At 40.1% G+C, this 8,347-nt stretch overlaps 1 non-coding gene across 1 annotated transcript; it reads right to left on the bottom strand.

Moving 5' to 3' along the window:
• Positions 1-938: 938 nt before the first annotated feature.
• LOC121174681 (small nucleolar RNA R71) lies at positions 939-1,045 on the bottom strand. The gene has a single exon (XR_005890955.1). It is a non-coding gene; the product is annotated as a small nucleolar RNA R71 (small nucleolar RNA).
• Between the last annotated feature and the right edge of the window lie 7,302 nt (positions 1,046-8,347).

Here is an 8,347-nt window from a genome sequence, read left to right as displayed (position 1 = left end):
TATTATATATGTATTTGGGGTAGAAAAAAATTTCCTACACCATGGTAGCCAGCCATAGGCCGACTGAGGTCTCCATCGTCCAAAAATAGTGATTCTGTCAAAAGTTTTTTATTTTTCAAGTTTTATTCACTTATTTTTCTTAACCTACCATTTTTAGCTTCCATAGTTAGACTTTGAATTTTTGCCTGAAATTTTTTGTGCTATCTTCTCATCATTTTATAAGGTTTCTCACAAAATTTCAAGTCATTTGGATATCATTTGAGGGTAGCTGTAGTTCAAACCTGCACCTTTATTTACATGACAAAGCAACTAGTTGTGCATGCTGAATGTAGTGTATGACTAGAGGAAATCCATTTGACTTACAACCCTTTGATCCTAAGATAGATAGGACATTTCATAGATTAGTTAGGCATCATTTTATACCTTGTGATCATTCTGAGCATTCCATTACTGGTGAATCTGTGCATTCTGTTATTGGTGATTTTGAACATCCTGATTTTGAGCATTATAATTTTGAGCATTCTGATTCTGAGCATTCTAATTTTGAAAATTCTGAGAACATGGCACAACCTCCACCCCGTGAGAGGACTCTAAGGGAAATGGTTGCACCTGATTTCACCTACGAAAGCTTGTGCATCCAATACCCTGATGAGGATGTCCCATATGTTCTTAAAACTGGACTGATCCATTTGCTTCCAAAGTTTCATGGCCTTGCAGGTGAAGACCCGCACAAACATTTGAAAGAATTTCATATTGTCTGCTCCACCATGAAACGCCCAGATGTCCAAGAGGATCACATATTTCTAAAGGCTTTTCCTCATTCATTAGAGGGAGTGGCAAAGGACTGGCTGTATTACCTTGCTCCAAGGTCCATCACGAGCTGGGATGATCTGAAGAGAGTATTCTTAGAAAAAAATTTCCCTGCTTCCAGGACCATAGCCATCAGGAAGGATATCTTAGGTATTAGACAACTCAGTGGAGAGAGCCTGTATGAATACTGGGAGAGATTTAAAAAACTATGTGCCAGTTGCCCTCACCATCAGATTTCAGAGCAGCTGCTTCTCCAATATTTTTATGAAGGACTTAGTAATATGGAGAGAAGTATGATAGATGCTGCCAGTGGTGGAGCCCTTGGAGACATGACTCCTACTGAAGCCAGAAATTTAATTGAGAAGATGGCTTCCAACTCCCAGCAGTTTAGCGCCAGAAATGATGCTATAGTCATTAGAGGAGTGCATGAGGTAGCTACAAACTCAGCTGCATCATCTGAAACTAAGAAGCTTGAAGGCAAATTGGATGCATTGGTTAACTTGGTAACCCAGCTGGCCTTGAACCAGAAATCTGTACCTGTTGCAAGGGTCTGTGGTTTGTGCTCCTCTGCTGACCACCATACAGACCTTTGCCCTTCCATGCAGCAACCTGGAGCAATTGAGCAGCCTGAAGCTTATGCTGCTAATATTTACAATAGACCTCCTCAACCTCAGCAGCAAAATCAATCACAGCAGAACAATTATGACCTCTCCAGCAACAGATACAACCCTGGATGGAGGAATCACCCTAATCTCAGATGGTCTAGCCCTCAGCAACAACAACAGCAGCTTGTTCCTTCCTTCCAAAATGTTGCTGGCCCATGCAGACCATACATTCCTCCACCAATCCAACAACAGCAACAGCCCCAGAAACAGCCAACAGTTGAGACCCCTCCACAACCTTCCCTCGAAGAACTTGTGAGGCAAATGACTATGCAGAACATGCAGTTTCAACAAGAGACCAGAGCCTCCATTCAGAGCTTAACCAATCAGATGGGACAATTGGCTACACAATTGAATCAACAACAGTCCCAGAATTCTGACAAGCTGCCTTCTCAAGCTGTCCAAAATCCCAAAAATGTCAATGCCATTTCATTGAGGTCGGGAAAGCAGTGTCAAGGACCTCAACCCGTAGCACCTTCCTCATCTGCAAATGAACCTGCCCAACTTCACTCTAACCCAGAAAAAGGTAATGACAAAAATTTACCTAACAATTTCTGTGCAGGTGAATCTTCCACTGGTAATTCTGATTTGCAGAAGCAGCACATCCCTCCTCTTCCATTCCCTCTAAGAGCAGTTTCCAACAAAAAAATGGAAGAGGCAGAGAAAGAGATCTTGGAAACATTCAGAAAAGTAGAGGTAAACATACCTCTGCTGGATGCAATAAAGCAAATTCCAAGATATGCCAAATTCTTAAAGGAGCTGTGCACTAATAAGAGGAAGCTTAAAGGAAGTGAACGAATTAGCATGGGCAGAAATGTCTCCGCATTGATTGGTAAATATGTTCCTCAAATTCCTGAAAAATGCAAAGATCCAGGTACATTCAGCATACCTTGTATTATAGGGAATAGTAAGTTTGACAATGCCATGCTAGATTTAGGAGCTTCTGTTAGTGTTATGCCTCTGTCTATTTTTAATTCTTTATCTCTAGGTCCCTTGCAGTCAACTGATGTGGTAATTCATTTAGCTAATAGAAGTGTTGCATATCCTATTGGTTTCATAGAAGATGTCTTAGTTAGAGTTGGTGAACTGATTTTCCCTGTTGATTTTTATATTTTGAATATGGAGGATGGATTTTCTCAAGGATCAGTTCCCATCATTCTAGGCAGACCTTTTATGAAAACTGCTAGAACTAAGATAGATGTTTATGCAGGCACACTATCCATGGAGTTTGGTGATATAACTGTTCATTTTAATATTCTGGATGCTATGAAATACCCATCTGAAGATCTTTCTGTATTTCGTGCTGAAATTATTGACCATGTTATTGATGAATACATGACTGATCTTTACTCTAATCTGCATGCCTCTCACTCTTCATGCATTGAGTCTGAAATTGTACTTGATCATATGTCTGAATTTGATGCTGAGAGTGAATCTGAGAGTAATATTGATTGCATGTCTGGTGGTGGTGTTTTACCTCTCGAGATTGATTTTATAGAGTCAGATAGGACTAACCATGTTTCAGGAAGTACACATACCTCTGACTTTCTTTATGAGGTAAAGGCTGAGAAACCATCTCCTTCTACCACTATCCAGCCAACCACACCAGAATTGAAGCCTATGCCATCAAATTTAAAATACGCTTACTTGGATGATAGCAAGAGTTTTCTAGTGATTATATCTGCCTCCCTTGCTGATGAGCAGGAGGAGAAGTTGTTGTCTGTTCTCAAGAAGCATAAGAAGGCTATAGGCTGGACCCTGGCGGACATTCCTGGTATTAGCCCATCCACATGTATGCATCGAATAAATTTAGAGGATGGAGCTAAACCAGTAAGACAGCCACAGAGAAGACTCAACCCGGTGATTCTTGATGTAGTGAAGAAGGAGATAACCAAGCTTTTGCAAGCTGAAATCATTTATCCTATCTCCGACAACCAATGGGTGAGTCCCGTCCAAGTAGCCCCGAAGAAGACCGGCCTCACAGTGATCAAAAATGAGAAGGAGGAGCTGATTCCTACTCGGGTGTAGAACAGTTGGAGAGTCTGCATTGACTATAGGCGGCTGAACCAAGTTACCAAAAAGGACCATTTTCCCCTGCCATTCATTGACCAAATGCTTGAGCGCCTGGCAGGTAAATCTCACTACTATTTCCTTGATGGTTTTTCTGGTTATATGCAAATTACTATTGCTCCTGAGGATCAGGAAAAGACCACATTCACCTGCCCCTTTGGCACTTTTGCCTATAGGAGGATGCCTTTCGGCCTGTGCAATGCCCCTGGTACCTTCAAGCGGTGCATGATTAGTATTTTCAGTGACTTCTTAGAAAATTGCATAGAGGTGTTCATGGATGATTTCACTGTGTATGGATCCTCTTTTGATGGTTGTTTGGATAGTTTGGAAAAAGTTTTGATTAGATGCATTGAAACTAACCTTGTTCTAAATTTTGAAAAATGTCATTTTATGGTTGAGCAAGGTATAGTTTTAGGCCACATTATTTCCAATAAGGGTATTGAAGTAGATCCTGCAAAAATTTCTGTTATTTCACAATTGCCTTACCCCTCTTGTGTGTGAGAGGTGCGATCTTTTCTTGGTCATGCAGGATTCTACAGGCGCTTTATAAGGGATTTTAGTAAAGTAGCCCTTCCACTGTCCAACTTGTTGCAAAAGGAGGTGGAGTTTGACTTTAATGACAGATGCAAAGAGGCTTTTGATTGCCTCAAAAGAGCGCTGACTACCACCCCCATCATTCAGGCACCCGATTGGACAACCCCTTTTGAGCTTATGTGTGATGCATCAAATTATGCATTGGGGGCTGTCCTTGCTCAGAAAATTGATAAATTGCCCAGGGTGATATATTATGCTTCTAGGACTTTAGATGCTGCCCAAGCGAATTATACTACTACTGAGAAAGAGCTTCTAGCCATAGTTTTTGCTCTTGAAAAATTTCGATCTTATTTGCTTGGTACCCGCATTATTGTTTATACTGACCATGCAGCTCTAAAGTACTTGTTGAAGAAGGCTGATTCTAAGCCTAGGTTGATCCGATGGATGCTCTGGCTCCAAGAGTTTGACTTGGAGATCCGTGATAGGAGCGGAGCACAAAATCTAGTTGTTGATCATTTGAGTCGGATCGAACGTGTATCAGATGCGGATTCACCCATTCGGGATGATTTCCCGGATGATCATTTGTATATACTGTATAGTATTTCTGACTCTCTTTCTACTCCCTGGTTTGCTAACATTGTCAATTGTTTAGTTGCCTCTGTTTTTCCTCCCTTAGCATCTAGGGCCCAAAAAGATAAAATTAAAAGTGATGCTAAGCATTTTATTTGGGATGACCCCTACTTGTGGAAATTGTGTAATGATCAGGTAATTAGACGATGCATTCCAGATCATGAGACCGACTCAGTCCTACAGTTCTGTCATTCTTCCGCACCGGGAGGTCATCTGGGTGTTCAAAGGACAGCTCGCAAAGTGCTTGATTATGGTTTTTATTGGCCCACCATCTTTAAAGATGCGTGGAAGATCTGCAGCACTTGTGAGCAGTGTCAGAGAGCAGGAAATACACTTACATGGCGACAACTAATGCTTCAGCAACCTATGCTATTCTGTGAGGTGTTTGATGTCTGGGGTATAGATTTCATGGGCCCTTTTCCTGTCTCTTTTGGTTATGTTTACATTCTCCTTGCAATTGACTATGTTTCAAAATGGGTGGAAGCCAAGCCCACTAGAACTAATGATGCTAAAGTTGTTGCAGACTTTGTCAGGTCTAATCTGTTTTGCAGGTTTGGAGTACCTAAAGCAATTGTTAGTGATCAAGGAACCCATTTTTGCAACAGAACAATGCATGCCCTGCTTAAAAAGTACGGGGTGGTACACAGGGTATCCACACCATACCACCCCCAGACCAATGTGTTAGACAAGTGGCCTCAGATATCTTAAGAAGGGGGGGTTGAATTAAGATATTCCAAACTGTTTCCCCTAATTAAAAATCTATTTCACTTTTTACTCAAGTTATGAATTCCCTTAATGACAATCTTCTTAAATATTAATTCAAACAAAGCAACTTGAATATGAATATAAGGCAATAATAAATAAAGGAGATTAAGGGAAGAGAAAATGCAAACTCAGTTTTATACTGGTTCGGCCACACCCTTGTGCCTACGTCCAGTCCCCAAGCAACCCGCTTGAGAGTTCCACTATCTTGTAAATTCCTTTTACAAGTTCTAAACACACAAGGACAATCCTTCCTTTGTGTTTAGAGATCCTTTACAACAAGAGACTCACAGTCTCTTAATCCCTTAGAGAATGAGAAGAAGAAGAGGAACAAATCTCTCTAGAAAGAGATGGATTTTACAGATTGAGCACTCAATTAATTCCTTAATGAATTGCAATTGAATTGGCCAAGGAATTCTTAAGAGGATAAAATGAATTTTCTCTTTGAGAGGATAAACACTTTGTTGTACTGAAAATCTCTCAGCAATTTCGTGTTTAAGTCACATATATATAGACCATTGGTGGTCATGAGTAAAGCCTTTGAAAAGTTGTGACTCTTAAAATTATTTTTCTGAAATTCTTGTCTGGTAATCGATTACAGCAATTGTGTAATCGATTACAGCTTTTAAAATTTGAATTAAAACGTTTACTAACTGCTGGTAATCGATTACCAAAATTGTGTAATCGATTACAGCTTTTAAAATTTCGAATTCAAATTTTTATAGCTGTTATAAAACGTATTTGGCCACTGGTAATCGATTACATCCTCTGGTAATCGATTACCAGAGAGTAAAACCTTTGAAAAACACTTTTTATTTTAAATCACTTGGCCAAACCTTTGCTAATTCAATTAGGAATTCCCTTCCTAATATTCTAGTGATCATCTTGATGTTGTGACTTGTAATCTTGAAGTATTGTCTTGAATTTTAATCTTGAAAAGCCCATTTGCATCAATTGCAACACATCATCATGATCATCATCAAAACATCAAAGCCAATTGCATCTACAATCTCCCCCTTTTTGATGATGACAATACAATACCTGAAATCAAGATTCAAGCAAGCAACAAACAATTGTATATAGATAAAATGTGCATCCGTTTTCTCCCCCTATATTTCGGAATACATGATCACTTGATTTCTAAGTTTGTTAAGCTTTTTCTTAAGCTTTGGCTACAACCTTTTTCTCCCCCTTTGGCAACATAAAAAAAAACAAAGAACTCGGAAATCAACACAGTTATAACAATGGAGTAGCAAGATATAAGTATCAGAGTATTAAATCCAATAAGCCAAACTCATAATCAAGAAAATAATCAAACCAGAATTCAAATAACATAAAATGTCAACAACCACAAAATATCCAAGACTGAAACACAAGAAAAATAAGCAAAGTACTTAGCATAATAATGTAAATTCTAAGAAACTAAAAGCCAAAATACACGGCTTATAAAAGATAAATAAGCAGAATCTAAAATCTAAGAAGACGGAGGAGGTGGTGGAAGATCAAAACTCTGACGAATGTATCCGACATCCTCTTCAAGCTGTGTAAGACGAATGTCCATACCGGCAAAGCGTGAATCTAACGAGTCAAAGCGGTCACCAACATACGAACGAAGACCCCGTAATTCGGAGAGGACTTCATTCATGAGTGCGGAATCTTCACGTTGAGGAGGAGGTGAAGGAGTACGTTCATCTTGAGGAGGGAGTGCATCCTTCTTCAGCCATTGTCCATTCCGATCTTTACGATACCCAAAGGAGGTCACTGCTCCAGCACCAATTGCAAAGGAACGCTTGACTTGAACAAAGGGTTCATCATCAAGCGGAATTTTGAAAATGACGCAAAAACAGAGTAATCAAATGTGGATAAGGAAGAGGTGCATTGGCCCGTAATGCCTTATGCATTCGGTACCGAACCAAATGGGCCCAGTCGATCTGACGACCGGTTAGAAAAGCCCACATAAGAATCAAATCCTCCTCAGAGGCTTGTGCTAAATTTGAAGACCGAGGAAGCAAAATCCTAACAATGATATAATGCATGATGCGATTATCAAAAGTTAATGACCCGGCCAACAATCTACCGGTCATGTCAGCTTGATCATTGCAGACCATGCGACGAGCATCATGACTCGAATAATCGAATTTCCAGTCATCAACAATGGTGCCCTCAAAAGGTGCACCTTGACTGGGTAAATGAGTCAAAGAAAAGAAAAGTGACTGATCAATGACCATAGAAGTACCATGCACCTCAGACATAATAATACCATCCTGAATTTTTAAATTGCAGTAGAAGACCTTTACAAGTTCAGGATAATATGGCAATTTAAATGACATGAACTCAATAAGACCAGAATTTTGAAACACTTGATAGCAATCAAACGTTTCATCATTAAAGAACTCTACGTCTAGGTACTTAGGGTCTAAGATTATTCTAGAAGAAAACTGAGAAAGGTACCGTAGACGTTGATCATCGGATGAAAACAGTGTTGATGATCTTGGAGATGACAGAGAAGGAGGAATAGGTGCTGTGGGTGCTCCGGATGGGCCGTGACGGCGATGGGCAGCAGCGGTAGCGGTGGAGGATGATCCCTTTCTCTTCTTTGATGGCTCTGCCATTTGATGAAGTTTTTCTGGATTTCGATCGGTGGAAGTGAAAGAGGAGTGAAAAAGAGGAAGATTGGGCTTTACGGGACGTGATTTGGTGAAGAATTGAGTGAGAATCGAAGGTTTGAAGTTCTAGGTATGGAGGAAAACGTGGAGGAAGCTTTGGCTGCGCAGCAGCTCTGAATTCGTGAGTATTTATAGAAGATGACGCATTGTAATCGATTACAGGTATTGGTAATCGATTACAGGTCCAATAAGCCTTCTGGTAATCGATTACAG

Source organism: Glycine max, chromosome 3 (genome assembly GCF_000004515.6).
Source record: "Glycine max cultivar Williams 82 chromosome 3, Glycine_max_v4.0, whole genome shotgun sequence".
Classification (NCBI taxonomy): Eukaryota; Viridiplantae; Streptophyta; class Magnoliopsida; order Fabales; family Fabaceae; genus Glycine; species Glycine max.
The sequence above is the reverse complement of the archived record's forward strand: the minus strand, read 5'-3'. Positions and strand labels throughout refer to the sequence as shown.